Source organism: Phoca vitulina, unplaced genomic scaffold, assembly GCF_004348235.1.
Source record: "Phoca vitulina isolate PV1807 unplaced genomic scaffold, GSC_HSeal_1.0 scaffold19, whole genome shotgun sequence".
Lineage (NCBI taxonomy): Eukaryota > Metazoa > Chordata > Mammalia > Carnivora > Phocidae > Phoca > Phoca vitulina.
In genome coordinates this window covers 5,997,619-6,024,181 of record NW_022589722.1, presented here as the reverse complement: position 1 = coordinate 6,024,181, position 26,563 = coordinate 5,997,619, and the positions used below count along the sequence as shown (strand labels likewise).

The window sequence follows — 26,563 nt, the reverse complement described above, 5'->3', positions numbered from 1 at the left end:
TATTGGTTGATTTGTTTTATTTTCATTGTCAGGTAGATATTTACAGAAAAGCACCTTATAACTTGTTCAAGCTCACACAGCTAGTAAATTGAGGCACTGTAAGAGTATAAATCATGAACCAAGTGGAAATCAGGAATTCCAAATCAAGAATTGGTTCTCAGTCCCATTCGCCTTCGGCTAGACAGCGGTTACTCTCAACAGCTAAAAGCTATGTTTGTTTTCCAATAGAAATTCAAATATACTTAAACATTTTCTCCTATGTCACAGAGATGAGTGTGAATAGTCAGGAGTTAAAAGTTAGTACTTCCTTTTTACATATTACATTTCTTAAAGATTAGGAAAATATATGCTTATTAATTAGTAAATTTACATTGTCCTAAATGGCTTAAAGTAGGTCAGCATTAAGACTTTTACTACATATCTCACTTAGAATAATAATCTTTACATTTTAAGGAAGCTGAATAATAGAAATCGCATTAGGTTCTTGTTATGTGCAGTTGCACAGCAGAATTTCCTAGTATTACTTCTTAGCAATTTCCTCTATATTCAGATAATATGGACAGCTCAATAGCTAGATCTACTTTATAGGATTACAAGGTTCTTCAAATTTTGGCAAATTATGTAGTTGTTTTGAGCCTAAGAAGTGGATATAGATTAAAAATAGCTTCTAAAAGGAAAATCAGGGGTGCCTGGGTGGCTCAGATGGTTGAGCATCTTCCTTTGACTCAGGTCATGATCTCCAGGTCCTGGGATTAAGCCCTGCTTCAGGCTCCCAGCTCAGCAGGGAGTCTGCTTCTCCCTCTGCTTCTCCCCCTGCTTTTGCTCTCTGTCTCTCTCTCTCTCTCAAATGAACAAATTAAAAAAAAATCTTTAAAAAGAACATCATTAAGGCACCTGAGTGGCATCCGACCCTTGGTTTCAGCTCAGGTCATGATTTCAGAGTGGTGAGATCAAGCCCTGTGTTGGGCTCCATGCTCAGTGCCAGTCTGCTCCCAAGCTTCCTCTCCCTCCCCCTCCACCCCTGCCCCTGCTCAGATGTGCATGCTCTCTCTCTCAAATAAATAAATAAATAAATAAATAAATAAATAAATAAAATCTTAAAAATTAAAAAAAATAAAAAGAACATTATTTTGTTTTATTTTGTCCTCAGGGGGGAAAAAAAAGAACTTACTGTAACTCTAGATGTGAGGTTTTTACATGATATAAAGATAGTTTCCTTCAGGAATGTTTCTGATTAAGGTTACTTTGTGTTGTGCCATCCCTTGTTTCTGTATTCCAAATCTTGTTAGGAAATCCCTTTTGGGCATGCCTCATGACCTGAAGCATTTAACATTTGTAACCTATTTTCTTAGAACTTGCTTTTCATTTTCCGTGCTAAGCAAGTCCGTGAGTTTGACCTTTGATATATAAAAAATGCACTTCAAGGAGGTTGGAGCAAGGAGAATTATGGTGCCATGTCATCTTTTGTACATTGAAGAAAGAAGATCTTTAAGAACATTGTGAGCATGCATACAATTGAACAAAATATATATTTAGGTTCCATAGCACATTTTCTTCCACCAGATATTTTTATAGATTAGGTTACAGTCAATACCTTATGAATTTTGGGTGTTACTACAAAGACACTATTATTTTGCCTTCTTATTGTTTTTATATATTCTTCTAGTCATCTTATTACTCAGAAGGTAGGAATAATTATGTAACTTTGTGCTATGTACTTTTAATATATTTAGTTTATTCTTCAGGCTGAATATGTAAGTGTTGCATGTATGCATTTAAATCTCCTAGGTGAAAATATCTTCATGTCATTTTTAATAGTAAATATATTTTGTTCATTCGAAATATCCTAAGAAAGTATTCACTCAATCTGTCCAAATGTAACAAAATTTCTGGTGACTCATCATCTTCTTTCACATAAAAGTAACAACAACAACAACAACAAAAAATGAAGGGAAATATAATTAAGTAGCCATATTTCCTAGTTTTCTTTTTCTTTTTTTTTTTATCCTAGTTTTCTTTTTCTGTATAAAGGTAGCATTCAAATTTTTCATTTGCATTTGGTGCAAATTTACTCACTTTATTTGGACTGTACTTAGTACTTCTTCTAATATAGAACTTGTAAAAACTACTTTTATAAATACAGACTTTAATATTTCATTCTTTCGGGGCACCTGGGTGGCTCAGTCGTTAAGCATCTGCCTTCGGCTCAGGTCATGATCCTGGGGTCCTGGGATCGAGTCCCACATCGGGCTCCCTGCTCGGCGGGAAGCCTGCCTCTCCCTCTCCCACTCCCCCTGCTTGTGTTCCTGCTCTAGCTATCTCTCTCTCTGTCAAATAAATAAATAAAATCTTTAAAAAAAAAAAAAATTTCATTCATTCAACACATTTATTGTGCATTTATTAATGCTGAACATTATCCTAGATGTTGCAAATACAATGTGAATAAGACTTGGTCCTGGCTTGGGGCACCTGGGTGGCTCAGTTGGTTAAGTGTCTGCCTTCGGCTCAGGCCATGATCCGAAGGTCCTGGGATCGAGTCCCGCATCGAGCTCCCTGCTCAGTGGGGTCTCCTTCTCCCTCTCCCTCTGCCACTCCCCCTGCTTGTGCTCTCTCTCCTTCTCTCTCTCTCAAATAAATAAATAAAATCTTTAAAACAAAAAAAACCTGGTCCTTTCTTTAAGACCATATATAAACAAATAGGCAATTAATTGAGGCCAATAATTTATTTGATGGGAATAAGTGCTTATATAGGTGCTATAGGAAAACACAGGAGGCCCACCAATCTCATTTGGAAGTAATGGAGGAGGCAAAAGGGAGGAAATGGTATTTTACTAAGACCTGGAGGTTGAGAAGGAATTAGCCAGATAAAGAAGAATTATATTGGGAGGAAAAAGCACTCTTAAAGGCTTTAAGAGTTTATTCAGATATACATCAATTCCTCTTTCACAACTCAGTTGATAAATATCAAACTAGAATGTACCTTGGAGAGCATAGTCAACCCCTCATTTTATGGTTGAGACTCATGGTTTTAATACGACTCACCTCAAGTGATAGAATAAATTAATTGCATAATCAGAGCTTTGACCCAAGGTTCTTATGAACATCTATCCCCCTGAAGTTTCCCAGTAAATCCCTTCTGCATGACTCCTCCAGCAATTTCTATAGAAACCTTTAGCAATTTAGATACAGAATAAGATTACCTAAAAATTTATTTAAAACACATGGTATTTAAAGTCATAATTAAAAAAAAAAAATTATTGGCCTTAATCAGTTTTCTAGATTGCTAGAAAAAAATTTTTAACTAAGTTTGTGAATTAGTTTTCCCATCTTAATAACTAGGTTGCATTGAACAAACCAAATGATTATATGATGATCAACCAATGTTACTGCCATATTATAATATGAAATGTTCAATTATTCCAGTTTAATTTGGTCATGTCATAATGACAGCCATGAAATGGAAATCAGTTTCAAAATTAAAGAAAGATGCAAAATATGTTTTGGTTTGATTGCTTAAATTAAATTTCAGTAAAGAACATATATGGAGGAGTCCAGGCTGAGGAAATGAGAGTATTAAGCAGTGACTGTCTGAAAATGAAAATTATCTTACTATATTTTGAAGAGTTGCCTATTTTGGGAATCAGGCTTATTCATTCTCCAGAGACCAATATGATATAGGACTATGATTTTTTAAATTTATAATATTTTAAAATACTATAGGGCGATTTCCAGGGGTCCCAAACCATAATCATTTATTACCAGTGTCAAGAAAAAAGCTTTTATTATAAATAAGATTAAGGTCACAGGGAGAAAAATCATAATTGATGGTTGAGCCATTCTCTTAGAAGACAATTATTTCTGCTACATTTTTCTTTTCTTTTTTTTTTTTTTTAAGATTTTATTTATTTGCGAGAGAGAGAGAATGAGAGACAGAGAGCATGAGAGGGAGGAGGGTCAGAGGGAGAAGCAGACTCCCTGCTGAGCAGGGAGCCCGATGTGGGACTCGATCCTGGGACTCCAGGATCATGACCTGAGCCGAAGGCAGTTGCTTAACCAACTGAGCCACCCAGGCGCCCTACATTTTTATTTTCTATGCACAAATTCAGATTAAGTAAGATGTCAACAGGTGGTTGGTTATATTGACTCCTCCAATCACAGGTACTACAGATATATTCAGGGTATTATACTGCAGAATTTCCCTAGACAACGTATGTTTGTGAAATTGAACACCAAGTATTAAATCAATAGAAAAGCTACCAGCTCCAAATGGAGACCAAAGAATCATTGAGTTATCACCCATAGAAGCAATCGAATGAACTATGTATCAAATAGTGAATTATATTAATTTGCTGCCAATCCTAATTGAATAAAGCAATATGGCATATATTAGCCAATGGAAAAAAAAGAATATAAGTTCACTGGACTTCCAATTACCCTACCACCCACCTAGAATTGTTGGTCAACTTGAAAACTGCTCTGCTTATGTTTCTTTATGGACTGCTTTTTCTTATCTTTTCTTTTTAAAGTGGCTTTTATTTTCTTTCACTTCTAAATTTTTTAAAGATTTTATTATTTATTTATTTGAGAGAGAGAGTATGAGCAGGGAGAGAAGCAGAGGGGGAGGAGGGGAGAACCTGAACTAGACTCAGTGCTGAGCTGAGTGCAGAGCCCAACGTGGGGCTCGATCCGGACCTCAAGATTATGACCTGAGCTGAAACCAGGAATCAGATGTTTAACCCACTGGGCCACCCAGGCGCCTCTCTTTCACTTCCATATTAAGTAGAACTGTGAAAAAGTAATGATTTACTACAATAGATAAAAAAGAGATTGATAGGGACCAATGGGATACATTTTGATCTGTAAAAGTCCTTATCAGGAAAGCCTCATTCTTTGAGAACTGATTACATGAATTCCAACATAAAAACTTGAAAAAGTTCTTAACTTGCCATCTAGTGTCCCAGAATCCCATGCACTTTAGCATTTGTCCCAGAGTTTTTAGTTTTCAATGAAATATTACTATTAGTTATTGTATTAAAATAAGATGGGATGTATTGTGTAGACAAACAATTTGTACCTCCAGCTTTGGTCATCGTCTGATCTAGTGGTATGAGATACATGTACAGAAAACAGAGTTCTTATTATGACTGCGTAAATCTGAAAGATGACCAGAGATACTTCTCTAAGTTAGAGGAAAGTGAGGTAACTAACATCTTTTCAAGGATAGTGTTCAGGGTGTTAGCTGATAACTGAAGTGCTCCCAGAATTAGGTGGCCAGATACAGTTAACTCTTTCCAGTCTAAGTAGGATTAGGAATTCTTTGTCCTATTGACCCAGCCGCGTACCAACCAGTTTAGTTGTGGCCTCTGTTACACCCTAGGAGATGCACTTAAGTCACTTGGCCACCAGTCAGTGGAGGCTAATGAAAATGGGGAAACTTATACTTTTGAATTTTAGACAAAATATACATGGGGATCAGAGGTTGAGCTGTCCTGCCCTATGGTAGAGAAAAATCTTGATGCCTTTGCTACAGTGATTTTCTCCAATCTTTCTCAATTTACAAATATTTATTTTTTGGGTTTGGTAACACATTTCTTTATTTTACAGTAAACTCTTATGGCAACAATGAATGTAAACAAAAGTCAATGTCCAGTAAAATGCTCTGTCATTTTAATTTCTCTAGAAAGTTGATGATAAACATGTACCTTCCACAAAATCTTTGCTGATATTTACCACTTACTATGGGAGCCACAGTGATATCCTTGAACACACGAAGACCAGAAACTGCCACAAAGCCTCGGCATCTACTTCAAAAATTAGGAGTTATTTTAAGAACCCACACAACTTCAGCAAGTATGATTACAATTTACTCTGTAAAGTTTGATTTTGCATTTAGATCAAATTTCTTGCTTTTTAATTCCAAGCTTTCTTGTGCACATATGGAATGTGAAGCAATAGCTGTGATACCAGTTCCATTAACAGAAGATTTTCAAGAACACACAAATAATACACATTTTACATGTTATCAGATACTCTAAATAGAATAACAAAAAAATTAATTCTGATAAATGTGATATTGTTTCATCCAATTCATGTAATCTAAAAAAAAAGTTTTAGGAAATTTGTTAGGTGAAAGGTGAAATACCTGACATCTTGAATGTTAATATAAATTCAATTAATGTTCGAAATTAAATGTGATTTTTTTAGCCGAGAGTGTGAATCCAATTTTTGCTGGAGCACATTGTGGAGGAAAAACCAGGTTCTTACTAATTAAGAAAATTTAAGAAATAGAAATGTTCTTGGAATTGGTTGTGATAAACACCTAATTTATAATAGTACAGAAACTAGCTTCATTATTATGCCAATCCAAAAAGAAGTTGAATCGTCAAAATGTATAACTACTTTTATACAGACATAGGGAAAGTAACTTTTCTGAAATGAAGCAGATGTTGAATACAAAAGACTACTTCAGCTTTGCAGTGTATGCTTTCTGACTTAGATTCCTTTCATCAATTTGATTTTAAACATAGATGAGCTTTTGAAGTCTACTTTGTGAATCAACTGCATATACTATGATACTTTTTAAATTTTTTGGTATATCAGCCCTTTAAATTTTGTTTACATTTTGTTTAAAATTTCTTTGAAATCTTTCATCAAAGTATTAAATAAATAGAGCCCCAATTAACTTTGGCTTTTGAAGCTTTTATTGAATCAAAGTTTTATTTAAAATAGAATGGGAACAGGAAAACATTAAAATTTATCCCCATGAAAGCAAGGGAGGAACTGAACAAATTGGGTGATGATAGTTTACACAGTGTTTAAGATTTAATTTCGTAATTGCGCTTTAGAATAGTTCCACTTGTACAAGTCTCTTTTGATTGCGTTCCTATTTTTAATTTGATAAATTTATATTCTATAAAGGAAGGAACGGAAATTAAGAAGCCTTACAATTTCACAGCACCTAAGTTTGGCAACCAATCAAAATACACAAAGAGATATTATTTGAATTTCATCTTGCGAAAATATTTGTCTAAGAAGGGTGCTCAATGAGTCAAAAATACAGTACTTGTGAAAATTCATGAGTTAAAGTGTTCACACCTTCAACTGAGAAAAAACAATTAAGAATTGAGAGCTTTCACTTCACAGAACGTAACTGATCTTGCTAGACGGTTCAGCACGTGTGAAGTATTTTCATCTATTAAAATATTAGAATCTTTAGAGAGGAGTCAATTGAAGATGCCAATTTTGTTTCAGCTCTCAACTAGTCATAGTGTTGATGGTATGGTCCCCCCCCCCCCACTCAGAATGGGCTGTCTATTCAGAAGTCCAGAACACTCCAGCTTTTCCACAGGCAATTACTGCGTATTATACTGATGGATGTTACAGTGGGAGGCATTGAACAATCTACGCTGACATTTTTTTATTTTGAAGCATTTTTTATTGCACACAGAAAAGTACACAAATTATAAGTATACAGCTAAGCGAATTTTTACAAAGTGAGTATGTCTGTGTAAGAAGCACACATATCATAAACAGAACACAACCAACATCCTGGACGCCCCTACACTCCCGTGTCACCTCTCACCTACTTCACTCTCACCCTCAGGGGAACCTATATCATAACTTCTAAAACCGGATATTTTTAATGCACGTCATCATGTGCAGGTTTTTGAACTTTCTATGAAACATGCCCTTTGTTTTTTTTTTTTTTTTAAAGATTTTATTTATTTATTTGACAGAGAGAGACACAGCGAGAGAGGGAACACAAGCAGAGGGAGTGGGAAAGGGAGAAGCAGACTTCCCGCCGAGCAGGGAGCCCGATGCGGGGCTCGATCCCAGGACCCTGGGATCATGACCTGAGCTGAAGGCAGACGCTTAACGACTGAGCCACCCAGGCGCCCCTATGAAACATGCTTTTGAACATGCTTTTTACATCTGATTTATTAAACATTTTCATGAGATTCATTCACATTTTCTTAAATATTGGTAATTTTTAATATTCTCATTTCTGTATATTATCCCACTGTAAAAATAAACTATAGATCACTTACCTATATTACTCTTGTTGGATATGCGGGCTGTTTTTGGTTTGGAGCTATCATGTATAAATGTTATGAATATTCTTATACATGTCTTCTAGGAATTTATGCATTTTCCTAATGTAAACTTTCAAAACCTCATTTTATTTTTTATTTTAAATAAATTAAATCTTTTATTAAAACAATTTCTCTTTTTTTTTTTCCCCGGATGAATGACAGGGCAGTGTAATGCTTTGAGTAGATCAGAAAACATTTTACACTTTTTACCATAAGCTTCTACCATGAATTTGTTTTTCCAACATCCACATATTCACTCATTTTATTTTCTATTCAGACATGGCATCCAGTAGCAGTCACCTTATAGTTGAAAGGCCAGTTGAGGGATGCCCTCAATTTTCAATTAATTCTTAATCAAACTTTAATTGACTGCTTTCATAATCTTACAGAAAAGATCCAATAATCAGTGTAAATTTCAACTATAGTAAGTTGGATTCTACCTGATTATAGACTTTGTTCTTTTGGAAAAATGTGAGTTATAGATAAATAAATTAGTCATATAAATAGGCTGTCCTAAATTTATTGACAATACTTTTTCTGCAAATGCCAAGAACAGCTAGGTAGAAAAATTAAGTTATGGTTTCAAACCCACTCTAAAGAATCTTCAGAAAAAGTAGTTACTCTTACATAAAATATATACCAATATTGAATGGATATTAAACACTTGGTACGGAATTAATTCATGACTGGGAGATTGTTTTTCTTTCATCTGAGAAGCAGGATATTTTATTGAAATGGGATCAGTTTTTTTTTTTTTAAGATTTTATTTATTTGTGAGAGACAATGAGAGACAGAGAGCATGAGAGGGAGGAGGGTCAGAGGGAGAAGCAGACTCCCTGCTGAGCAGGGAGCCCGATGTGGGACTCGATCCCGGGACTCCAGGATCATGACCTGAGCTGAAGGCAGTTGCTTAACCAACTGAGCCACCCAGGCGCCCCGGGATCAGTTGTTTTGATGGTACACTTTAGCATTATCTATTTTAGTACATATTAACTTTGCAAAATTTGAAATTACTTGATTGAAATCATATGAACTCCTTGGAAAAATCAAGACCTGAGAAAGAAGTCTGTTTTCTCTAGATATTTCTGTGCTTAAGAGTCATGTTAGAAATAGAAATTAGCAAGAAACTACTAGTAATTGAGTAAGTGTAGGGGAAATTCAGCCAATTTAATATTGTTTAACCATCATTTTATATGCCTGAATCACTGTATACTTAGTGATATTATGTTTCTGTTTCCAAATGTTTAGTAAAATAATTTCAACCTCTATATGATTGAATAAATTGCAGTAAATTCAGACCTATTTAACCACTGCAATGTAAATATAAGTTATGAAATAAAATGGTGTTAGATAGAATATTAGTTCCTTGATACTGGAACAAAAAATGATGGAGTCTCTCCAAACATTTTTTAGAAAGAACTGGGAAAAAAACAAAAAACAAACAACTAACCAGTCAAATCAAATAGATTTAGTTCTGACTCAGGATAATAATAAAAACAACAACAGCAGCAACAAAAATCGATAATAATCTGCAATACTTATTGGGGGTGAATCATCTCTGTGCTGGACCTCGTGTTAGCCCTGCTTTTGCAATGACTCATCTTACCCCTGCAAAAACTGAGACGTAGGGAGGTTCGGTACTTGCACAATGTTGCAGAGCTGGTAAATGGGAGACCTGGAGCTGGATTTCAGTGTCTATTCTCTCAACCACTCTAATGGTTTTCACTGGAATCAACAGGGATCTTTAATAAGAAATAATAGAGGGATTAGAGATGGTCATAGCATGATTTTTGTCTTTCTTAAGTACTCCTTCATTTCACAAAGAGCTCATCATGCCAGGAGAGGTCCATGAACTGATTGTCCTACGTGATAGCGGCAGACAAATTCCTCACGTCTGCTACGAGGTGACCCTGTGTGCAGCATTTCTAAGTGAGCTGTGAACACAGCCTAGTGCTGTTTCACTGTGCATTTCGCTTTCCTGGCCCTACAGTAAATGATCTTTTAAAACTCAGTTGTTTTTTTTCCCCAAGCACCTCTCATTTTTATTCCTAAAGCACATTTTTCACTGCCTTCTCACCACCCACATCAAGGTCAAATCCCTCTCTTTCCCGTTGCTGTGCTTTTGCTCCTGCCTACACCATTTCACTCATTCCTCCTACCCGCTTCCCTAATGTCGCCTTTCATTTTAAATAAGTGCATCTTCCACCTACCTGCCTGAAGATCTGAAGATTCCTTTAGCGAGTTCTAGCGGCTGGTACATAAATAGATATATTTTTCTCAGGCAAACTTACTCCAAAAAACGGTAAGTTTGCTTTTCCAGTAAAATATATGCCCAATACTCTATATATACTCTTCTGAATGCAAGTAGTTAAATGAATACACTTCCTTACTTACTGAGTCTTATCAATAAATTATGAAAAATTTTTTGTATGATTTGATATAATCATGATTTGAAAATTTATTTTCTTTTATATTTTTAAAAAAGATGTTATTTATTTATTTGGGAGAGAGCGCCCGTGAGCGAGAGAGCACAAGCAGGGGGAGCAGAAGAGGGAGAGGGAGAAGCGGACTCCCCGCTGAGCAGGGGCCCGAGATCAGGACCAGAGCTGAAGGCAGCCGCTTAACCAACTGAGCCACCCAGGTGCCCCTGAAAGTTTATTATCCTTTATATTAAGAATAATAATTCTGGGATGCCTGGGTGGCTCAGTCAGTTGAGTGTCTGCCTTGGGCTCAGGTCATGATCCCAGGGTCCTGGGATGGAGTCCCATGTTGGGCTCTCTGCTCAGCGGAGACCCTGCTTCTCCCTTGGCATGCTGCTCCCCCCGCTTTTGTTCTCTCTTTCTCTCACAAATAAATAAATAAAATCTTTAAAATAAAGAAGAATTCTAGTACTATATTTTTATATTAGTAGGTCTCATGATAGATGGTGATTTTTGCATTACCTTCTTGTTGGCCAGCAATTAAGAAATCTTGACTTTTATTCATTAAACCATTTTATATTGTTTTTGAATTCTAAAAAAAATTTAATACAAATAAAGATTTTCTATGCCATGGATTTTATAACTTTGGTCAATTCATTCAACAATGTTATTTGGCACCTATTATGTCCCAGGCAATACTGTTCCCACAGGAATACAGTGGTATGAAAGACGTCGAAAATCCCTGTTCTTATGAAGCTTACACTCTCTCTAGTAGAGTAGACAGTAAAACAGTTAACAAAAAGACAAAGTAAGATATTTAGTATCTTGGAAATATTAAAGTTTTTTCAGTTAATGATCAGTGGCCCAAGGAGATATATAAAATGAGGGGAGTGGAGTCCAACAGTGGTCGGGCCAGGTACCAGTACTTCATGCTTCATTTAATATGTAATAACTGCAGGGGCACCTGGGTGGCTCAGTCGTTAAGCGTCTGCCTTCGGCTCAGGTCATGATCCCAGGGTCCTGGGATCGAGCCCCACATCGGGCTCCCTGCTCCGCGGGGAAGCCTGCTTCTCCCTCTCCCACTTCCCCTTGCTTGTGTTCCCTCTCTCACTGTGTCTCTCTCTGTCCTATAAATAAATAAATAAATAAATAAAATCTTTAAAAAAAAAAAAAATATGTAATAACTGCAATTGTAGATTTTCAAGGACCTAACAAAGCACTGCTATACGTGATGTTGTCCTCCAGTATTTCAATGTTATCCACCCTGTGTTACTTACTTCAGAGACCGTGTGTGGCCTTTCAGCACTAGAATGAGAGTGGGGAGAACGGGCTTTCATTTTCATGCACAAAACCTTAGGATGTAAAAAGAATTTCTTATTCACAAAATGAGGGATTTGTACAAGTCAGGGTTTTTAACCAAGGGACCATAGACTCTTAAAGAGTCTTTGGGTAAAATTCATGGGAACTATGAAATTAAAATGAGAAAAATTACCTTTATTTTCAAAACCTCTAAGTGAAATATTTAGCATTTCCTTCAATAAACTAATAATCATATCAGTACTACTTGAGAACTTTTCACCAACAGAAGTCACAGATCTTTTTGTATTATATTACAGTTGTTATGGATATCCCAAGTTATCATTTATTACCATCACTATGGAGAAATTATAATTACTAGATACAAAGTATGATCATGTCATTAAATGCAATAAAGAAGCACAAGCATTACTGCATCAAAATTTGCTTTAAACACCATAATAAAATCAATTTAATGTAATTTGTGTTCTTTCTAATCCTATTTTTTTGTGAAATAAAAGAACAGGATGTTATTAGATGATTCGAGGAAATAAAAATATATCAATATAAAATAGAATATATCTATATACATTCTATTTTAAAATACCAGTCAGGAAGGGACTTTGTAGGAAGTGATATTTGAACTGAAAGCTACAGAATGAGGAGCAGTGAATCATATGAAAAGCAAAGGAGGAGACTCCAGGACAAGGGAACAGCATAGACAAAAGTGTCCAACAGGAAAGAACTTACTTGGTGAATTCTATGAAAGGTAGGAAAAGACAATGACTGTGGCGAAGTCTAGAGTTGTGTGTTTGTCTCTAGCCATGCTCAGCTGCATGGGAGCATGAGCAAAATTGGTGGGTAGATGAATTTGAACAAGGGTTGCAATTTAAGCAAGAATTTGACGCATGAGGAGTGGTGAGGATATATGCTAGGTGTTGATAACAATGATAACCAGGGAAATTAAGCAAAATAAGAACTATGAAAATGTATAAAGGTGGAGAGATAGAAGAAGGTAGTGAGGATGAGGATAGTAGGACTAATGATATATAGGTTCTAGTGAGGTCTGAGGATTATTGGAGCTGGATATTAGAAGGAATGAGTAAGAAGTCTATATTAGTAGTACCAGCAAGAGATGACAATCATTGTTGCCTTAATCAGTTCAAGCTGGTATAACAAATACCATAGACTGGGTGACTTAAACAATAGAAATTTATTTCTTACAGTTCTGGAGGCTGGAAGTCCAAGATCAAGGTGTCAGCAGCATGGAGTTCTGGTGATAGTCCTCTTCCTGGATTGTAGATGGATGCCTTCTTGCTTTACCTTCATATAACAATGAAAGACATCATGCATGTTTCTTCTCCTTCTACTAATCCCATTCGTGATGGCCCCACCTTCATGACCTAAGTACATTGCAAAGGCCCCCACCTCTAAATACCCTCAAACTGGTGATTAGGGCTTCAACATATGAATGGGGAGGACATGGCAACTATGGAGATGCAAAGAAATATATAATTCAAGATACTTTAGTGCTGTTATTGCTAGGACACTGAAAAGGAAGCTCAGGGCAGTTAGGATTTTTTCTTTTGCCACTTTGTTCCCAACTCTTAGAATTGTGCCAAGCACACAGAAAATGCTTGATAAATGTTAACAAATTAAATGAATGGATCATATGCATAAGCAAGATGTAGGATGACTACCGGGTTTCTGAATGGATGAAAATGTTAAATTAAGGAGGAGGGGGTGAAGGAAAGGTTTGTGGTTATTTCTTAAACATGAATATAAAATCATTCATGTTATCATCATCATCTTCTTATCAATAACAGTCTTTTCTGAGTACCTGTTCTAGTAGAAATACCATTATAGGCACTATAAGAAAAAATATATGAGATATATGATTCCTTCTTTTCTAGGGATAAGAGCATGTGGGGGATTTATTGAAATTTAGGCAGGTATGGTAGAAAAGGGCAACAGATTTCTCCCCAGAAAAACCCAAACATTTAAAGAAAATGCAGAAGTGCTTCCAATGTCTCCACTGAAAACTGCTTTGAAATTTGAATCCCATTCCCAGCTAAACTACCAATCAAGTGTGAACAAAAAAATAACAGTTTTAGAATATGAAGACTAAAAAAGTCTTCACATTCTAAAAGGTATTATTTGAAGGTATACTTTAGCAAAGCCAAAAATAATTCAAGTAATCAATTAATTATGAAAAGTCCTTGAGTGCACTTAAAGAAAATCTCTCTGGATTATAGACTTACTAAAGTCTAAGAAGTCTGCCCAATATTGTCTTTTAACAAATATATTATTTTTTTAAAAGATTTTATTTACTTATTTGGCAGAGAGAGAGACAGCAAGAGAGGGAACACAAGCAGGGGGAGTGGGAGAGGGAGAAGCAGGCTTCCTGGGGAGCAGGGAGCCCGAAGCAGGACTCGATCCCAGGACCCTGGGATCATGACCTGAGCTGATGGCAGACGCTTAACCAACTGAACCACCCAAGCGCCCCTAACAAATATATTATTAAGCCATAGGTCAACTTACTGATTTGTTGAAGATAATTACTTCTTACTCTATACACAATTGAGAAACAGAAGAAAAGCAAAGGAAATTAGAAATACCAGGAAAAAGAGACAGTGGAGCTAGAAAGTCATAACCCAAATAATAAGTAAACAAAATGTAACATTACTTTGAGCAAATTAATTAAATAAGGAAAAGATAATGCATTTGGTTTTGATAAAGTTTTCCATTTAAGTGATACAAATATACTAATGTAGATTTCTTTTCCTCTTCAAATCCATTCCCACTAGTTAGGCAGTCATGCAGGATTTCAATATTTTATATACTTGATATTGAAAAATCCATTTATTTTAATATTAAATAATCAAGTGTCCTTAAGCGTAGAAGACTTACCCCACTAAATTGGAGGTTCTGTCTTACTCACTTCTGTATGAATATCACCAGAGCGATGCCTGCCCTGGCATACAATAGCTGTTAGTAAATATATTTTGTTATAATCATGGGACAGAACATACCCGTCATTCACTTTGATAGACGTTCAAGGCAAGGGGGTGAAGGGAAATACAAAGAAATAATTTGTTGCAAGTATTCCTTGGTAAAATAATAACAACCATAACAAATACATCTAAAAGAAAATGAAGGAACAGGACATATTCCCTGTCCTCATGGAATTCACAGCCCAATTAGAGACCATATATGAATATTTGAAAAATAAAATATGGCAGTTTCTATGATGTTGTCATTAACAAAATATAATAGCAAAAAAAAAAGTCAGTTTACTTGAGAGAGGCTGAGGGGGCTGAGAAAGAAAGACACATGTGATAAACCTTAAAAATGAATAAGAATTCTCAAGGGGGCAGGGGATGGAATGTGGCAATGAAAACAGCATGTCAAGAGGAACATCACAGGAGAACAGCAGTCTTGATGTAGGCGAGGGCCAGACACAAGATAGGAGAGGTAAATGAAGACTAAGTAAGCAAATAGAAGGAGTTTAAACCTTATGCTTTGTCCCTTTACACAGATACAGTTAACAAAACAAAACAAAACCTGTCAACTTCATCATTAAAAGAAATGTTCTCTTGGAAGAAAGGCAACTTGGCAAATGAAGTGAAAGCTCATTTGGAATAAGAGTAAGAATGTAAGAAAGATATGTAGACAGGCGATCATGAAAAGAGGGATCACCTTCCTCAAAATGGTGACTCTAGATGATTCTTCATATAGTAAGAGTTTTACTATAAAGAGCAGCTTTTCTCCTTCCAGCAAAACACAAACTAAACACCAACACATGTATAAAAAATACAAATTATTTAAGAAGGTTGCTTATGGGCCGCAATGGTTCTTGAAACTCAATTTTATTTCCTGTGTTTTTCTTAAACTTCTCTATAATAAGGGGTTAGAGTGCATCCAGGCCTAGTATCCGTTCCCTGCTAACTGCCCTTGTATCACAAGTATAGAAGCTATCACTAAAGCAAAAGAAAGAAAGAAGGAAGGAAGGAAGGAAGGAAGGGAAGAAATAAAGAACAAAAGACCCAACAAAAGAAGAAAAAAATTCAAGTTGATTAATGTACCAGGAATTTATGCACATTGCTATACTTAAGCATTTATTGGCAGAAAAGCAAATATGCATTTTGCTTGCTTTCATTTTCCCAAAGCACAACTTAATTAATGCTGTCATATAGCTTTTGGTAACAGATTCGTACTGTAACTGTCCTCCCACGCCACAAGATCAATGGAACCCTAGAAGCTACAACAGAAAGAAATTAGAACGTGCATCAAATTTGTGAAGCTCATAAAGAAAACACATTTTCCCTTCATGTATTTTTAAAGAGATTCTGGCTTCATTATATCTTGTAAATGGTTTCTCTGTTCAGTACAGCAGATAGAATTGAACTTTGGTGGTATTCCATTTTTCAGAAGAAGAGAATGCCATTCAGTTTTAATAAAGATTTTAGTGGTGATATTATTATGTTTAGGTGCCCAGGTAGTCTGTAGGGGCTTTGTAATATCTGAGAAAGAACCTGGCATATACAATCATTAATTGTCTTATTTTCTTCTTTCCTTACTCCTTAGCATTCAAGAATCACGTCTTATTTCCAGCCTTGAAAGATTAACTTTTTGATCAGTTGTAGCTCAGGCTTTGTTTTCAGTAACATATTGAATTATGTAACAGAAAAAAATAAAAATAATAATTTAGAACAGTATTTATGATTATGTATTCATTTAAATTCATTTAGATCATATAATTTTTAGATGAAAATACTAGTCTTGGAGTCATAACACATAAGTAATTAATTTAACCCAGGACCAAGCTCCCAGTATTGATAGAACTGAATTGTATTTAGAAGAAATACATTCTCCTATAAGGAAACATAGGCAGTAATTTCTTTTATATCAGCCACAGAAACATTTTTCTAGATATGTCTCCTCAGGCAAGGGAAACAAAAGCAAAAATAAACTATTAGGACTACACTAAAATGAGAAGCTTTTGCACTGCAAAGGAAACCATCAACAAAATGACAATGCAACCTACTGAATGGGAGAAGATATTTGTAAATGATACATCCAATAAGGGGTTAGTATCAAAAATACACAAAGAATTTACACAACTCAATACCAAGAACCCCCAAATAATCTAGTTTAAAAATTGGCAGAGGACCTGGACAATTTCCTGAAGATGATATACAAATGGCCAACAAATGAAAAGATGTTCAACATTGCTAATCTCCAGGGAAGTGCAAATCAAAACCACAACGAGATATCACCTTCCACCTGTCAGAATGGCTAGAATAGAAAGACAAGAAATAACAGGTGTTAGCAAGGTAGTGGAGAAAAAGGAATGCTCTTGCACTGTTGATGGGTATGCAAATTGGTGCAGGCACTGTGGAAAACATTATGGAAATTCCTAAAAAAATTAAAAAGAAAATTACCGTATGACCCAGTAATTCCACTACTGGATATTTACCCAAAGAAAATGAGAGCACTAATTTGAAAAGATATAAGCACCCTATGTTTATTGCAACATTATTTACAATGGTCAAGATATGAAAGCAACCCAAGTGACCATCAATGGATGGATAAAGAAGATATGGTATATATAAAAAATGGAATACACCCAGCCATAAAAAAGAGTGAGATCTTGCCATTTGCAACAATATGGATGGACTTAGAGGGCATTATGCTAAATGAAATAACTCAGAAAGACAAATATCACATGATTTCACTCATGCGGAATTTAAGGAACAAAACAATCAAAAAGGAAAAAGAGAGATAAATGAAAAAGCAGACTCTTAAATACAGAGAACAAACTGGTGGTTGCCAGAGGGAAGGTGAATGGGGGGATGGGTGAAATAGATACAGGGGATTAAGAGGTACAAACTTCTAGGGGGGCGGAGCAAGATGGCGGAGGAGTAGGAGACCTGGATTTCATCTCCTCTCAGGAATTCAGCTGGATAGGGATCAAACCATTCTGAACACCTACAAACTCAACAGGAGATCGAAGAAAAGAATAGCAACAACTCTCTGAACAGAAACTTTCTGGAAGGTAGGACGTGCGGAGAAGTGAATCCGAGGCGTTATTCGGGAGGATAGACGGCGGGGGAGGGGCCTCCGTCGGCCACTTCTGGCAAGTGATAGAGCCACGGAGCACAAAATCGGAACTTTTAGAAGTCTGCTCCGCTGAGGGACGTCACTCTGGTGGCGAAGTGGGGGGTGGAACCCTCGCGGGACAGTGTGGTCTCAGGACCCTCGGGGTCACAGAAAGACCGGGGGTGCCTGAGTGCGGCAGAGCTCCCAGGTATCGGAGCAGGGAAGCCGGCTGCAGAGACGGAGCCCAGGCGCGGGCTCTCAGCTCGGGGCTGCCATAAACCGTGATCCGTGGCACAGTTGGGCCACTGCTCCTCCAGCAGGGACCCAACAAGCGGCAGATCTGGGGAGACTCACCTTCTTCCCCCGGGAGGAGAGGTGCGGGAGTGCACCGCAGGGATCTGCTGGGTTTGGAGACTCCACCCGGGGTCGGGTGCCAGATAGAAAGGCGCGGTCACAGGCCGGGTGAGCGCGGAGTGTGGCCAGAGACCGGGGAGGCGGGAGTGACTGACTGCTTTTCTCTGGGGGCTCGCTGAGGAGCGGGACCCCGAGTTCTCGGCTCCGCCGGGGCGGAGACTGGGAGGCCGCCATTTTCACTCTCCGCCTCCAAAGCTGTACGGAAAGCTTGCAGGGAACAAAAGCTCCGGAGAGCAAACCCGAGCAGATGACTTAGCCCGGACCGGCAAGGGTGGGGCAATTTTGCCTCCGGCAAAGACATTTGGGAACCACGGCAACAGGCCCCTCCCCCAGAAGATCAGCAAGAACAGCCAGCCAAGACCAAGTTTACCAATCAATGAGAACGGCAGAACTCCAGCGCTAGGGGAATACTGCACATAGAATTCATGGCTTTTTTACCATGATTCTTTAGTCTTTCAAAGTTAATTATTTTTTTTAACTGTCTTTTTTTCTTTTTTCCTTTTTTCTTTTTTTTTGAATTTTTCTTTTTCCCTTTTTCAACCAACATCTTATCAATCCCTTTTTAAAAAAAAAAAAACATTTTTATTTTTCATTTTTAAAGTCATATTCTATCCCTTCATAGTAGTTACCCGTATTTTTGGCATATATATATAAGTTGTTCTCTCTTTAAAATCTTGAGATACTTTCTTCTAACAGATCAAAATATACTCTAAATCTCTAGTGTATGGTTTTTTTCTACTCCCCTGCCTGATCACATTCTCTCCCTTTTTTCTTTCTTTCTTTTTTTTTTAATCCTCTTCTTTCTTTTTTCAAACAACTTATCAAATCCTTTTTTAAAATTTTTTATAATTTCCATCTTTACAGTCATATTCCATCCCTTCATCATATCAACCCTTATTTTTGTACATATATAAGTTTTTCTTTCTTTAAAATTTTGGGAGGGACTTTCTTTTAACAGACCAAAATACACCCAAAATCTAGTGTGTGGCACTGATCTATAATCCAGCCTGATCATATTTGATCACATTCTGTTTTTGTTTTGTTTTGTTTTATTCTGCTTTTATTTGTTTTTATCTTTATCTTTTTCTTTTTTCTTTTTTTCTTTCCTTTTCTTTTTTCTCTCTTTCCCTTTCTTTTCCCACTGCTTCAGGTCTTTTCTGATTTGTTTAGAGTATATTTTCTGGGGACGTTGTTACCCTGCTAGCATTTTGTTCTCTCATTAATCTATTCTCCTCTGCACAAAATGACAAGACGGAAAAAATCACCTCAACAAAAAGAACAAGAGGTAGTACCGACTGCCAGGGACCTACTCAATACGGACATTAGTTCGATGTCAGATCTAGAGTTCAGAATCATCACTTTAAAGATACTAGCTGGGCTTGAAAAAAACATGGAAGTTATTAGAGAAACCCTTTCTGGAGAAGTAAAAGAACTAAAATCTAACCAAGTAGAAATCAAAAAGGCTATCAATGAGGTGCAATCAAATATGGGGGCGCTAACTGCTAGGATAAATGAGGCAGAAGAAAGAATCAGTGAGATAGAAGACCAAATGATGGAAAATAAAGAAGCTGAGAAAAAGAGAGATAAACAACTACTGGATCACGAGAGCAGAATTCGAGAGATAAACGATACCATAAGACGAAACAACATTAGAATAATTGGGATCCCAGAAGAAGAAGAAAGAGAGAGAGGGGCAGAAGGTATAATGGAGCAAATTATAGCAGAGAACTTCCCTAATTTGGGGAAGGAAACAGGCATCAAAATCCAGGAAGCACAGAGAACCCCTCTCAAAATCAATAAAAATAGGTCAACACCCCGACATCTAATAGTAAAACTTACGAGTCTCAGAGACAAAGAGAAAATCCTGAAAGCAGCTCGGGAGAAGAGATATATAACCTACAATGGTAGAAACATTAGATTGGCAACAGACTTATCCACAGAGACCTGGCAGGCCAGAAAGGACTGGCAGGACATATTCAGAGCACTAAATGAGAAAAATATGCAGCCAAGAATACTATATCCAGCTAGGCTGTCATTGAAAATGGAAGGAGAGATAAAAAGCTTCCAGGACAAACAAAAACTAAAGGAATTTGCAAACACGAAACCAGCCCTACAACAAATATTGAAAGGGGTCCTCTAAGCAAAGAGAGAGCCTAAAAGCAACATAGACCAGAAAGGAACACAAACAATATACAGTAACAGTCACTTTACAGGCAATACAATGGCACTGAATTCCTATCTTTCAATAGTTACCCTGAATGTAAATGGGCTAAATGCCCCAATCAAAAGACACAGGCTATCAGATTGGATTAAAAAACAAGACCCATCGATATGCTGTCTGTAAGAGACTCATTTTAGACCCAAAGACACCCCCAGATTGAAAGTGAGGGGGTGGAAAACCATTTACCATGCTAATGGACACCAAAAGAAAGCTGGGGTGGCAATCCTTATATCAGACAAATTAGATTTTAAACCAAAGACTGTAATAAGAGATGAGGAAGGACACTATATCATACTTAAAGGGTCTATCCAACAAGAAGATCTAACAATTGTAAATATCTATGCCCCTAACATGGGAGCAGCCAATTATATAAGGCAATTAATAACAAAAGCAAAGAAACACATCGACAACAATACAATAATAGTGGGGGACTTTAACACCCCCCTCACTGAAATGGACAGATCGTCTAAGCAAAAGATCAACAAGGAAATAAAGACTTTAAATGACACACTGGACCAAATGGACTTCACAGACATATTCAGAACATTCCATCCCAAAGCAACGGAATACACATTCTTCTCTAGTGCCCATGGAACATTCTCCAGAATAGATCACATCCTAGGTCATAAATCAGGTCTCAACCGGTACCAGAAGATTGGGATCATCCCCTGCCTATTTTCAGACCACAGTGCTTTGAAACTAGAACTCAATCACAAGAGGAAAGTCAGAAAGAACTCAAATACATGGAGGCTAAAGAGCATCCTACTGAAGAATGAATGGGTCAACCAGGAAATTAAAGAAGAATTAAAAAAATTCATGGAAACCAATGAAAATGAAAACACAACTATTCAAAATCTTTGGGATACAGCAAAAGCAGTCCTAAGAGGAAAGTATATAGCAATACAAGCCTTTCTCAAGAAACAAGAAAGGTCTCAAGTACACAACCTAACCCTACACCTAAAGGAGCTGGAGAAAGAACAGCAAATAAAGCCTAAACCCAGCAGGAGAAGAGAAATAATAAAGATCAGAGCAGAAATCAATGAAATAGAAACCAAAAGAACAGTAGAACAGATCAACGAAACTAGGAGCTGGTTCTTTGAAAGAATTAACAAGATTGATAAGCCCCTGGCCAGACTTATCAAAAAGAAAAGAGAAATGACCCAAATCAACAAAATCATGAATGAAACAGGAGAAATCACAACCAACACCAAAGAAATACAAACAATTATAAGAACATATTATGAGCAACTCTATGCCAGCAAATTAGATAACCTGGAAGTAATGGATGCATTCCTAGAGATGTATCAACTACCAAAACTGAACCAGGAAGAAATAGAAAACCTGAACAGACCTATAACCACTAAGGAAATAGAAGCAGTCATCAAAAATCTCCCAAAACACAAAAGCCCAGGGCCAGATGGCTTCCCAGGGGAATTCTACCAAACATTTAAAGAAGAATTAATACCTATCCTTCTGAAACTGTTCCAAAAAATAGAAATGGAAGGAAAACTTCCAAACTCATTTTATGAGGCCAGCATTACCTTGATCCCAAAACCAGACAAAGACCCCATCAAAAAGGAGAATTACAGACCAATATCCCTGATGAACATGGATGCAAAAATTCTCACCAAAATACTAGCCAATAGGATCCAACAGTACATTAAAAGGATTATTCACCACGACCAAGTCGGATTTATCTCTGGGCTGCAAGGTTGGTTCAACATCCGCAAATCAATCAACGTGATACAATACATTAACAAAAGAAAGAACAAGAATCATATGATCCTCTCAATAGATGCAGAAAAAGCATTTGACAAAGTACAGCATCCTTTCTTGATCAAAACTCTTCAGAGTATAGGGATAGAGGGTACATACCTCAATATCATAAAAGCCATCTATGAAAAACCTACAGCGAATATCATTCTCAATGGGGAAAAACTGAGAGCTTTCCCCCTAAGGTCAGGAACGCGGCAGGGATGTCCACTATCACCACTGCTATTCAACATAGTATTGGAAGTCCTAGCCACAGCAATCAGACAACAAAAAGAAATCAAAGGCATCCAAATTGGCAAAGAAGAAGTCAAACTCTCACTCTTTGCAGATGATATGATACTTTATGTGGAAAATCCCAAAGACTCCACCCCAAAACTGCTACAACTCATACAGGAATTCAGTAAAGTGGCAGGATATAAAATCAATGCACAGAAGTCAGTGGCATTCCTATACACCAACAACAAGTCAGAAGAAAGAGAAATTATTGAGTCGATCCCATTTACAATTGCACACAAAACCATAAGATACCTAGGAATAAATCTAACCAAAGAGGCAAAGGATCTGTACTCAGAAAACTATAAAATACTCATGAAAGAAATTGAGGAAGACACAAAGAAATGGAAAAACGTTCCATGCTCATGGATTGGAAGAACAAATATTGTGAAGATGTCAATCCTACCTAGAGCAATCTACACATTCAATGCAATCCCCATCAAAATACCATCCACTTTCTTCAAAGAAATGGAACAAATAATCCTAAAATTTGTATGGAACCAGAAAAGACCCCGAATAGCCAGAGGAATGTTGAAAAAGAAAAGCAAAGCTGGCGGCATCACAATTCCAGACTTCCAGCTCTACTACAAAGCTGTCATCATCAAGACAGTATGGTACTGGCACAAAAACAGACACATAGATCAATGGAACAGAATAGAGAGCCCAGAAATGGACCCTCAACTATATGGTCAACTAATCTTTGACAAAGCAGGAAAGAATGTCCAATGGAAAAAAGACAGTCTCTTCAACAAATGGTGTTGGGAAAATTGGACAGCCACATGCAGAAGAATGAAACTGGACCATTTCCTTACACCACACACAAAAATAGACTCCAAATGGTTGAAAGACCTCAATGTGAGACAGGAGTCCATCAAAATCCTAAAGGAGAACACAGGCAGCAACCTCTTCGACCTCAGCCGCAGCAACTTCTTCCTAGAAACATCGCCAAAGGCAAGGGAAGCAAGGGCAAAAATGAACTATTGGGACTTCATCAAGATAAAAAGCTTTTGCAAAGCAAAGGAAACAGTCAACAAAACCAAAAGACAACTGACAGAATGGGAGAAGATATTTGCAAATGACATATCAGATAAAGGGCTAGTATCCAAAATCTATAAAGAACTCATCAAACTCAACACCAAAAGAACAAAGAATCCAATCAAGAAATGGGCAGAAGACATGAACAGACATTTTTCCAAAGAAGACATCCAAATGGCCAACAGACACATGAAAAAGTGTTCAATATCGCTCGGCATCAGGGAAATCCAAATCAAAACCTCAATGAGATACCACCTCACACCAGTCAGAATGGCTAAAATTAACGTCAGGAAATGACAGATGTTGGCGGGGATGCGGAGAAAGGGGAACCCTCCTACACTGTTGGTGGGAATGCAAGCTGGTGCAGCCACTCTGGAAAACAGTATGGAGGTTCCTCAAAAAGTTGAAAATAGAGCTACCGTATGACCCAGCAATTGCACTACTGGGTATTTACCCCAAAGATACAAAAGTAGGGACCCGAAAGGCTACATGCACCCCGATGTTTATAGCAGCAATGTCCACAATAGCCAAACTGTGGAAAGAGCCAAGATGTCCATCAACAGATGAATGGATAAAGAAGATGTGGTATATATATACAATGGAATATTATGCAGCCATCAAAAGGAATAAGATCTTGCCATTTGCAACGACGTGGATGGAACTGGAGGGTATTATGCTGAACGAAATAAGTCAAACAGAGAAAGACATGTATCATATGACCTCACTGATATGAGGAATTCTTAATCTCAGGAAACAAACTGAGGGTTGCTGGAGTGGGGGGTGGGGTGAGAGGGATGGGGTGACTGGGTGATGGACACTGGGGAGGGTATGTGTTCTGGTAAACGCTGTGAATTGTGCAAGACTGTTGAATCTCAGATCTGTACCTCTGAAACAAATAATGCAATATATGTTAAGAAGGAAAAAAGAAGAAGAAGAATGTAGCAGGAGGGGAAGAATGAAGGGGGGGTAAATCGGAGGGGGAGAAGAACCATGAGAGACGATGGACTCTGAAAAACAAACTGAGGGTTCTAGAGGGGAGGGGGTTGGGAGGATGGGTTAGCCTGGTGATGGGTATTGAGGAGGGCACGTTCTGCATGGAGCACTGGGTGTTATGCACAAACAATGAATCATGGAACACTATATCTAAAACTAATGATGTAATGTATGGGGATTAACATAACAATAAAAAAATTAAAAAAAAAAAAAAGAGGTACAAACTTCTAGTTAACAAAATAAATCACAGAGATGAAAAGTACCGAATAGGGAATATAGTCAATAACGTGGTAATAACTTTGGTGACAGATGGTGACGGCACTTGTGGTGAGCACTAAATACTGTTTAGAATTGTTGAATCATTATGGTTTCACCTGAAACTAATATGAACTGTATGTTCATTATGCTTAAATTAAAAAATACTGTTTCATGCAAATTTAAAAAAATGAATCGCTCTCGTTCCATATGTAGCTATTTATTGCACAACATATTCCTTCTGATTTTCTACTTTAGGTATTTATTATTTGCTTTTCCTAGATTAAGTCATTTCAAAATAAAATAATTAGTTGAAAACTGAATAATTAATTGCAAAAATCTATTTGTTCAATGTTGATCTTAATATTTTATAATATTGGCAGCAAGTACTATTTAAAAACAAATTTATCTTTTTGGAATCTTTGAAAAAATATTGGGCCCAGGGACGCCTGGATAGCTCAGTCTGTTTCTCGATGGACTCTTGGTTTTCTGCTCAGGTCATGATCTCAGGGTCATGGGATGGAGCCCAGGCTCTGCACTCAGCAGGGAGCCTGCTTAAGATTCTCTCTCTCCCTCTCCCTTTGCCCCTCCCCCCTGTGCTCTCTCTCTCCCTCTCTTCTCTAAGATAAATAAATCTTTAAAAAAATGTTGGGCCCAATATTCTTAGACTTATTGAAAAAGTTTTTGATTTAAAAAAATGCTTGAAACAGTATATAATTTTTCATACCTAAAATTGTTGATATTTCAACAACGCTTCTGAAAGATTTGATTTGTTGTAAGATTTCTTGGATTGGTTGGATAATCTAGCATTACATAAATGTTCCTCCAAACACTGTATCCATTGTTGTAAGATTTCTTGGATCAGTTGCAGATTTTTGTAAGATTTCTTGGATTGGTTGGATAATCTAGCATTACATAAATGTTCCTCCAAACATAGTTTAATATTTTGGAGTCACAAGAATAATTGCATTATATGTTCATTTTTTTTTTTTTACTGTTGTGATCACAGCTAGATTTGTAAACCCTGGTTTCCTTATTCAATGATTAATTTTAGCGAGCTGTAGGATTTTCAATAATAGATTTTATGACTTTGTATCTACATATTCTGTACAGACTATTAAATTAGTTTTAATTCATGATGGCAGTATAATTTAGAAAGGAAAAGAGGTTCATTAACTTTTTTACTACCAATTTAAGATTTAGTTTCTTTATTTCCCTTCTATTCTAAGTAATGATGCACAACTTCAAGATAGTGTGCTAAAGTGATTTTGGTTATTTTGGAACAACATTTTAAGAATTTAATATCATCAATGCATTTATAATATTTCTAGGCTCTCTGCAACATGGACGAAAATATTGACTTTTTTTTCTGCAGGGAGTTATAAAAGAGTCACTATTAAAAATGATCAGAAAATTATGTGATCTTGATTAATTCTAGTTACTATTAATTTAATATATGAAAATATTTTGTCAGAGCAATGGAATTCAACTTTTTATAGTTGAGTGTGAATAGGAAAAATGATATCAATAATATAATGAAAAATTATATTGGGTTAAGGCATTATACAATTGCATTATTGTATTACTTCATTATTGCATGCAATTAAAAATTGATACTCAAATATCCCAATGGCTAAATTCCTCTCTTTTCTGAAACTGTGTAAATGCAATTGATAAAATCCTGATTC

The 26,563-nt window shown here is 36.7% G+C and overlaps 1 long non-coding RNA gene across 6 annotated transcripts in view; it reads right to left on the bottom strand.

Moving 5' to 3' along the window:
- LOC116639767 overlaps window positions 1-26,563 on the bottom strand; it is a 247,755-nt gene that overhangs the window by 200,713 nt on the left and 20,479 nt on the right. For all 6 annotated transcript variants that reach the window (XR_004300921.1, XR_004300918.1, XR_004300917.1 and 3 more), the window contains exon 2: window positions 13,034-13,132. This is a non-coding gene — a long non-coding RNA (uncharacterized LOC116639767). The remainder of the gene's footprint in view (window positions 1-13,033; window positions 13,133-26,563) is intronic.